This window comes from Octopus sinensis, linkage group LG12, assembly GCF_006345805.1.
Source record: "Octopus sinensis linkage group LG12, ASM634580v1, whole genome shotgun sequence".
Taxonomy (NCBI): Eukaryota; Metazoa; Mollusca; class Cephalopoda; order Octopoda; family Octopodidae; genus Octopus; species Octopus sinensis.
The window spans coordinates 77,282,803-77,292,802 of NC_043008.1; the positions used below are offsets into that span (position 1 = coordinate 77,282,803).

Sequence of the window (10,000 nt, forward strand, 5' to 3'; positions counted from 1 at the left end):
TGTTCAAAGGCAGTGTGGTTCTCCATTATCTCATACTTACAGACAAGAAGTTTCGCAGAGTAGGTGCTATTTTATACATTTCCAGCCATTTCTTAATCTAGTTATGTGGTAGAATATCAAAAGCATTTTTATAGTCTATCCAGGCTATCGACAAGTTACTGTGTCTTTTGTGACAATCTTCCAAGATCATCTTATTGATGAGTAGCTGATCTTTACAATCATAAGGCCCAGGTTTACATTCTTTTTGCTCATTATGGAATATGCCACCTTCTATTAAAAAACTATTCAGTCAAGGCAGATGTTAGCATTTTATACATTGTTGTTATGGGTCTGTAATTTTTTGGTTCATTTGTTTCTTCATTTTTTGGTAATAGGAATATTACGACATTAACTAGCCAAGAAGGAATCATACTAGGTTGTTGGAAAACATTTTTGTTAGCAGTTCATGGCTCTCTTGGAAGGCATTTAACCAGAAATTAGGAATTTTATACTTTCCTAGAGACTTCCATTTGCTTGACTTCATGAGAGCAGATCTTACATCCTCTACCTTGATATCCTACCACTTGCCCTTCTAAGGAATCTAAGTCTCTAGATATTCTATCTATCCAAGGGATCTTTTCATTGTGTGTTATTTCTTCGTGATTTGATATTTTTAGATCATGTAGTTCTGTTGGGTCAATTTCTCTGTGACTTTCTTCATCTATTTGATTTTCATCTGTCTTATGTTTTTGGTTGGCTCAGAGAGTATTTCATTTTGCTTATCAGTTACATTATCTCTTTCAATCATTATTGCATTTCCATCAGATCTGAGCTGGTCTAAAATTATTTCCTCTATAGTATATTCTTTAGCTGCAACTTCGTTCCTTTTATCCCTTACTGATTGTTTAATTTGGTCAATCTCTAATTCAGTGAGTTATTTCTTTTTTATAATATTTCTTCTGACGTTGGCAAGTTTGTTACTATCTATGTATGGTCTTACTTCAAGGTGTTTCTGTCTCCAGTTTAAGTAGGTTTGTACAGTATTAGATTCATTTGTGGGGAAATATATGGCCTGATAGAAGGCCGTAAGAACTTCTTTATTATCTCCCCTAGACCATTTTTCATTCTTTTTCTTTTTATTATTTGACGACGAGCATGTATGACCATCTCTTGGAATATTCCGGTTGTGGGTACTTCCAGCTCCTGCGTTTCGGGAAGATTTGAACCTGTAGTTGATTTTTCGTATGGAATCTGGTTTATCATTCGAGTATGTGGTCCTTGGTGTTCTGGCTGATAACAAATTCGGTTTGTATTTTGCTTTGGCATTGAGGCATGACGAGCTCGGACATTGGCATTAGGGAACGGATCTATCTGTTTAGGGTTAATTTTTTGAGACAACACCACATCCGAGTTCTCTACATGTAAACATTACTAGTAACGTAGCTTCTTAAGGCTAACAAATCTGTTTTCGTCAGTATTTTTTCTTTTTATTGATAGATTTATCTCCGAGAATAGTTTTTTGTGGTGTTTTTAAACTTATGAATTGTTCACTCTGTCTCTGTTAATAAAAAAAATAGTCATGCTTTGTTGTTTTTCATTTTTGCTTCATTTGTGGCACGTGTTTTCATATACGTGTATGTGTGTCCAATAAATTTCATGTAGTTGTGTAAACATTGGGATGTATGTGTAGTCCCATGGATATCAAAATGTATATGATTGTGTAGACATTGGAGTGTATGCGTAATTACTCAATTTGTGTACTTACTGTTTTGTTCAATTTCCTTTTTATAACTTGTAAACTTTCTGGTGTTGATTTCGTGTGTCATTCGCATATATTTCACCGAGACATCGTGCATAAGAGAAACTGTGCTTTGTATGGCAGTAAAATTTCGTTGTTGTGGGTATTTTCGTTAAAATACCGCTTCCTTCAAGTCTTCTACGGGGTCCTTTATCCCATTCTACCGATATTATTAAATTAGATTTGTTTTTGAATGGGGAGCCCGGTGTAGTACATTCATTTATTATTATTATTATTATTATTATATTATTATTATTATTTTATTATTATTATTATTATTCAGTAGTTTTATTTTTATAGCGTGCTTTCACTTCACTACCGAGCGCAGCTCTGTGTGCCTTGGGTATGTGCTGTGATTTGTTGTGATGCTCTGACGGTTATTGTATGGAAAGTGTTCTGCGTAGGATGTGTGCAGTGCCTAGTAGTGCAATTTTCTGTATGTTATATGTGTTTGTAAGTCCTCGTGCTTTTGTTATGTATTTGTCTGAATATTTTTTTATCATGCCTAATGCACCTACTATGATAGGAATTGTTTCTGTTTTCAGGTTCCACATTCTAGTTACCTCTATTTCCAGGTCTTTGTATTTTAAGAGTTTCTCCATTTCTTTTAGAGATACGTTGTCATCTGCCGGTATTGATACATCAATTAGAAAGCATTTTTTTTTCTTCATGATCTCTGACAACTATATCTGGTCTGTTGGCCTTAATTTCTCTATCTGTGTGTATCGGCATTATTATTATTATTATTATTATTATTATTATCATTATTATTATTATTATTATTATTATTATTGTTATTATTGTTATTATTGTTACTATTATTATTATTATTATTATTATTATTATTATTATTATTATTATTATTATTATATTATTATTATTATATTATTATTATTATTAAGGCGGGGAGCTGGCAGAATCGTTAGCGCGCTGGACAAAATGCTTAGTGGTATTTCGTCTGTCGCTATGCTCTGAGTTCAAATTCCACCGAGGTCGATTTTGCCAAAAATCCTTTCGGTGTCGATGAAATAAGTAACAGTTACGCACTAGGGTCGATGTAATCGACTGTTCCCCATGCCCAAAATTTCAGGCCTTGTGTCTAAAGTAGAAAGGATTACTATTATCTTGGTCATGATCATCATCATCATCATCATCAAAGCGGTGAACTTCCGGAATTGTTACCACGCCGGTCAAAATGCTCAGCCGTATTTCGTTTTAAGTTCAAATTCCGCTGAGGTCGACTTTGCCTTTCATCCTTTCGGGGTTGATAAATACCAGTGAAACACTGGGGTCGATCTAATCGACTATCTCCCCACCCACCCAAAATTTAGTAGAAAGGATTATTATTATTATTATTGTTGTTGTTGTTGTTATTATTATTATTAGAAGTAGTAGTGGTATTAGTAGTAGTAGTAGTAGTAGTAGAAGAAGTAGTAGTAGTTGTAGTAGTAGTAGTTGTAGTTTCCTAGACTTCTTACATCTATCTGTATGTATAGATACCTTCTATCTGTAAATGTTCTAAAATCTACACAGCCTTGGTTTTTTTTATCTCATTACGAAAAAAATTTGTGTGTGTGTGTGTGTGTGCGTGCATGCACTTGTGTATGTATGTATATGTGAAAATCACCACATGATCCATAGACTGAAAAAAATATACACTAAATTATGAACATACACACAAACTTAGAAAATATACACAATCATAGCAACGTTGTAAATATTTTGACGCTCAAATACGTAAAAAACATAAAATTTGGTAACAGTGTGCACATATATGTAAATATATAAATTATTAACAGGGGTAAAATATTCGTTTCTACTCTAGGCACAAGGCCCAAAATTTTGGAGGAGGGGTGCCTGTCGAATAGATCGAACCAGTACACAACTGGTACTTAATTTATCGAACCCGAAAGGATGAAAGCAAAGTCGACCTCGGCGGAATTTGAACTCAGAACTAAAAGACAGACGTAATACCGCTAAACATTTTGCCCAACATGCTAACGTTTCTGCCAGCTCGCTGCTTTACTTAGGTAAAATATCAACGGCGGTATGTGTATCTTTTAGCGTGCAGAAAATTCGAATTGAATCGAATTTAAGCTAACGTTGAGCTAAGGGAGATAATTGTCGAAAAGTTGTCTCCCATGAGCTTTTGTAACACGTAGAACCTGGTGTTATTCTATGCTGTGACGCCGCCCTTAGTCGAATAAATTGACCACTGAACTTACTCTTTGTTATGTGTTATTTTGTTCTAATGGGATAGACAACCGATATGAAGCCCTTGTTATTGTTTTACGTGTTTAATTACTTTTTCATGTTACACGAACTGACCACATTCAGCGCAGCGACACCTATATAACTTTAGACACAGCGTAGTAATACTTATAAAATAGTGCCAAAAGCGGGGACGCATTCCACACGCGCACGCCCATGCATTAGCGTATATATGAATGTGTAACATCCCTTCTTGAAAAAAAATAAAGGGATCTTTTGGCAGTGAAGACAAATATAGTAGTCTCCCTTACTCTAATGGATTGTCAGCGCGAGGTGGCAATCCTGCAGCAGAAACCGTGAGATTATTCTGCCTCTGCTTTGTAATCTAGCAGAATTAGTTACTTATCTTTTAATTTTTTTTCTTTTTTTTTTTGAAAAAACTTTATCATGAATAAAAAGAGAAAATATTTACATTTTTTTTTCAAAATATACCATTAGTTTCAATTGCCTAAAAAAAATTTAATAAGAAAATGAAAACCAAATTGAGTAAAATAAAATTAATCATAGCAGTTTTTTTCTTTAACGGTATCGAACTGGTGGCAGGATGTTCTTTCTCCATCTGGTGGATCTTGTGCTTCGCACCGGTGTCTGAAGTGTGTTGTTGGGCTGCTGGTGGGTGGTTTGTGCCCATTGGGGTGATGATTCTGTGGGTGTTGTCACTGATGCAGTAGGTGTTGTACACGTTGTCTGCTGATGGGTGGTTGGTGCCCGTTGGGGTGATGATTCTGTGGGTGTTGTCACTGATGCAGCAGGTGTTGTACACGTTGTCCTCAACAGCTTTGGTGTTGGGCGGATGTGGGCCCTGTTGCGCCTCAGCTGCCTACCAGATTCCGTTTCTATTATATATGATCTTGGATTTTCAGCTCTACTGACAACCTGTGCTGGAATCCATGTTTTAGTTATGGGATCTTGATTATGCACATGTTGTCCTCCAAGTATCTGAGGTAAGTATTGTGCATGTTTGTTGTAATATTTCTGTGATTGTTTTTGAGTGGCTGCTAGCTTTGCCCTTGTCTCTTCCTGGTCAATAGGAGGTTGGATCTTAGTTGGCAGGGTAGTTTTGTACTTCCTGCCATTCAGCAATTCTGCTGGGGATTTCATGTCAGCTCTCAGTGGTGTCGCTCGTAGGGACAGAAGTGCCAGGTGTGGGTCTTCCTTGGTTTCTCGGCATTTGACTACTGTTCTCTTCACTGTCTGCACCTGTCTTTCTATAAACCCATGGCCTTTGGGGTAGTGTGGAGATGAGGTTGTAATATTGATGTCACTAGATATCATTTCCTCCTTTTGTTGTGAATTTCTGTACTTTTGACAGATGTAGCATGTAGAAACTGTCTTTTCTATGTCTTTGTACATGCCTACCCAATACACTGCTGACTTGGCTCGGAGCTTGCATTTCTCCATTCCTAGATGCTCTTGGTGGATCTTGTCCAGAATCTCTTTTTGCATTGACTTGGGTATAATTATTCGGGATCCAGCCATTAGAATTCCATTCTCCACTGATATATCATCATGGATGGCCCAATATTCACGAATTACGGGCTGCATCTGATGTCTCTTTTCTGGCCACCCCTGAATCACCATCTGAGTAAGGAGCTGGAGTTCTTCATCTTTGCTGGTCTCCTCTTTGATTTCTGCTAACTTTGTGGTCGTTACATTTACAATGTGGTGGACCTTTATGCTTAGTCCTTCCATCTCCTGTTTATCATGTGAGGATAGTCTGGAAAGAACATCCGCCAATATCTGGTCTTTTCCTGGCTTGTACCTGATATCGTAGTCGTATGTTTGAAGCCTTAACAGTAATCTTTGCAGTCTGGCTGGTGCTTTTGTCAGGTTTTTTCTATGTATTTGTTCTAGCGGGCGATGGTCTGTTTCAATATTGAAATGTTTGCCATACAGGTATGTATGGAACTTTTCACATCGATATGCTACTGCCAGGAGTTCCCTTTCAATATTTGCGTACCTTGTCTCTGTGGGTGAGAGAGCTTTCGAGGCATATGCAATGGGTTTACCTTCCTGTATCAGTGCCAACTCCTCTCATAGAAGCATCGACTTGGAGTGTTACTGGTTTGCATCTGTCATAGTATTGCAGAGTTGTCTCCTTACTGATGAGCTTTTTGATTGTTTTGAAATCCTGTGTGTGTGAAGCACACCAATCAGACTCTACGTCATCTCTGTTTAGCTCTCGGAGATTTGCAGTGTGATCGGCCAGCTTGGGTATGAAGGCTCCCATGTAGTTGATGAGTCCCAGGAAGCTCCTGAGTTCCTTCCTGTCTTTAGGATCTTTAATATCTCTGATGGCTTCCACTTTAGCGGGGTCTGGCTTAACTCCCTCTGCAGAGTATATAATTCCAAAGAATTTGCACTCCTTTGCTTTTATCACACACTTGTCTGCATTGAGTTTGATGCCTGCTAGTCGGGTTTTCTCCATAGTTTCATGTAAATTGAAGTCGTCTGTGGTCTTATCCTTGCCATGCACTTGTATGTCATCTGCTTTCCAATTGCTTCCTTGCAGCCTTGGTAGGTCTCATCTATTTGGCGCTGGAAAACATCTTGGCTCACCTTCAATCCAAATGGGAGTCGGTTGAATCGATATCTGCCAAATGGTGTGTTGAAGGTAGTGAGCATGGATGACTCTTTGTCTATCTTTACATTCCAGTACCCATTACTGGCATCCAGTTTGCTGAATAATTTGGACCCAGCCAATGATGGTGTGATTTCTTCAAGGGTTGGAATTGGATGGTACTCTCTTTTTAATGTCTTGTTCAGGTCCCTTGGGTCAAGGCATATCCGTAGGGTACCATTGGGTTTTTCTTTGATCACAATTGAATTTACCCAGTCTGTTGGTCGTGTCACTTTGGTGATTATTTCTTTTTTTTTCCATTTTGTCCAACTCTGTCTTCAGCTTCTCTTTTAATTCTAATGGAACGCGGTGAGGTGGGTGAACAATTGGTTTGGTATTGGGGTCGACTGTTATATGGTATCGACATTTCACAAAGCACCCGACTGTATCGTCAAAGCATTCAGGGTACATGCTTATCAGTTCCTCTTTGTTTGTGATTGGTGGTCGGTCTTTGATAGGCATATCACTGTCAATCCTGCTTGGAGCTGCTTTCACTTCACCATTGATTGACACAATATTTAGCTTTTTGCAGGTATTGAGTCCAAGAATTGCTGGTCCTTCTGTTCTTGTGACATAAAAAGAACACTTGATTATTTTTCCTTTGTGTGTCCCTGTAATTGTTGTTTTATCCAGTTGTGGAATCCTGGTACCTCCGTACGCAGTGAGGATTACATCACTTGGTGTGAGGATTCCTCTTGTGTCATGTGTTCTGGGAACATCTTTTTGTAGAGGTTGACAGGCAAGATATCACTCTGGGCTCCAGTGTCAATCTTCAGCCTTAAGTCAATGTTTATTCGTTTCTTGCCAGACTTCTTTTGTATTCTTATTGTTGTGTATACCTCATTTTTTTTCTGGTCGTCATTTCCCATCTCATGCACATTTATTGTGCCGACTGCCAAGAATTCCTCCTCTAAGGTGTTTTGTTCCTGTTGTTGTGCATGTATATCTCTTTGTCTTCTCTTTGAAAATTGGGGCTTGTATTTCTGAGATTTTTTTAGTCTACACATTTTTTCCCAGTGGTTAGGTTTTCCACATGCTTTGCAGTGTGTACCGAATGCAGGATATTTCTTCCGGTTATCGAACTCATGTTCTGTACCACAGTACTAGGATGTTCTTTGTTTGCGGGTATGTTTCGTCCTGTGCCTAGATACAATATCTACACTGCTGCCTAGTGAGCTTGTTTGTAAGGTAAGTGAGGCCATTTGTTTGGTAGTGGCTTCGAATGCTCTTGCAGTGTCTACTGCTTCTATCAACTGGAGAGCTTTGAGGGATTTTTGAACTTCTTTATGAGCGCACCCCCATATTAATTGATCAACAATTCTTTCGTCCTTATCTTTGAATTTGCATTTTTCGGCAACATTCTTTAGTCTGGACAGGAAATTGTCAATCGTTTCTTGTGGGTCTTGTTTTAGGCCCTGGAATTCGTATCTGTGAATTCTACGGTTCGATCTGGGCTCTAGGTGCCTTTCAAATTTCTCTAAAAGTGTGTCTGGGTTATTGCAATCCGATTCTGACATGTCCCAGCTATTGAATAGGTCTAGACCTTTTTCGCCCGTCCATAAAAGGATATTGCTTACCTTTTCATCTTCAGGAAACTTTTGAAAGCTAGTTGAGTTTTCTGTTTGAATTTCTTAAATGCTTCCACGATATCACCGGAGTCCCAGTTCGTGGTCGGATGTAGATTCAACTGTTCGGCGACGGGGGTCGCCATTTTGGATTCTCGTGTATGTGTGTCCGAAGACGAAGCGATGTTTAGTTTGTTAATTTCTGGTTCGTTGTGTTTCCGTTTTGTTTGTAAAGGCACAATTTCCGATTAATTATTTACCGCTGCCACCATGTTATGTATTATTTCGTTCTAATGGGATAGACAACCGATATGAAGCCATTGTTATTGTTTTACGTGTTTAATTACTTTTTCATGTTACACGAACTGACCACATTCAGCGCAGCGACACCTATATAACTTTAGACACAGCGTAGTAATACTTATAAAATAGTGCCAAAAGCGGGGACGCATTCCACACACGCACGCCCACGCATACGCATATATATGAATGTGTAACACTCTTTCTAAGCTTCTCGGCCTTTTGGCTAAGATCAAAGTGTAGCTTAGTACCTATTCTAGCGGTCTCTTTTGCCCAACTGCTTAGTTACGGGGACGTAAACACGCCAGTATCTGTTGTCAAGCAATGTTGGGGAGACACAGACACACAAGCGCGCACGCACACACACACACACACACACAACACACACACACACCACACACACACACACACACACACACACACACACACACACACAAACAAACAAACAAACAAACAAACAAACAAACAAACAAACACACACAAACACATATACACACATATATATATACGACGGGCTTCTTTCAGTTTCCGTCTACCAAATCCATTCACAACGCTTTGGTCAGCCCAATACTATAGTAGAAGACACTTGCCTAACGTGTCACACAATGGGACTAAACCGAGAGTCATGTGGTTGGTAAGCAAGTTACTTACCACGTTCTTTTTTTCTCTCTGTCGTTCTAATTGATTTTTCTCCTGTCCGCCTTTGTATCGTCTATCTATCCAAATGTTTATTGTCCTCTATTGCGTTTTTGTTCCATTTTTTATATTTATATATACATATAGTGATGTACGTACATCATCATCATCATTGTTCGACCGTGGTCGAGACAATGGAATTTACTATGTTACGCCAGACTTCACGGTCCATCATAGCATTACGGAGGTCCTGTTGCTGGATGCCTGTATCCCTGGAGATTACATCAGGGTAGGAGAGTGTGCGCCCTCTGGTATTGCGAGTAGATGGCTTCCAGAGGAGAAGAGTAGAAATTACTTCTTTTTCAGCTCTACAACAATGTCCAGCAAACTGGACTCTCCTACCTTTCACAAGAGATGACACAGGTGGTAATTTCCCATATATTTGCATTTTGGTTGGATGGCGCTTCCACGAGAGATTTTGAGCTCTCATAAGGAGGCGAGCGTAGGTTCCATCCAACCGCCTCTCAAGCTTCTTTGATAACGTCCAGGTTTCTGAGCCATATAGTAGAATTGGTTCGACTGTGGCTTTGAATATTTCAAGTTTGAAGTCTCTACTTAGATTTGATGACCAGATCTTATGCATGTCATTACAGGCTGACCAGGCCATACCCTTTCTAGTTAGAAAGTCTTTTCCAGATGATGATATGTATGACCCAAGATATTTATAATCAGAAACCATATTTAAAGGTGCACTGTTGAGAGTGTGGATGATGCAATCACTGTTGGACAGGCACTTGTTTATGTATTCAGTTTTGGCCTCATTGAGGTAAA

General features: G+C 38.8%; 1 long non-coding RNA gene across 1 annotated transcript in view; it reads left to right on the plus strand.

The window, feature by feature from the left end:
* The window catches only part of LOC118765675, a 20,673-nt gene that overhangs the window by 4,300 nt on the left and 6,373 nt on the right, over window positions 1-10,000 (plus strand). The gene's annotated exons all lie outside the window — the stretch shown is intronic.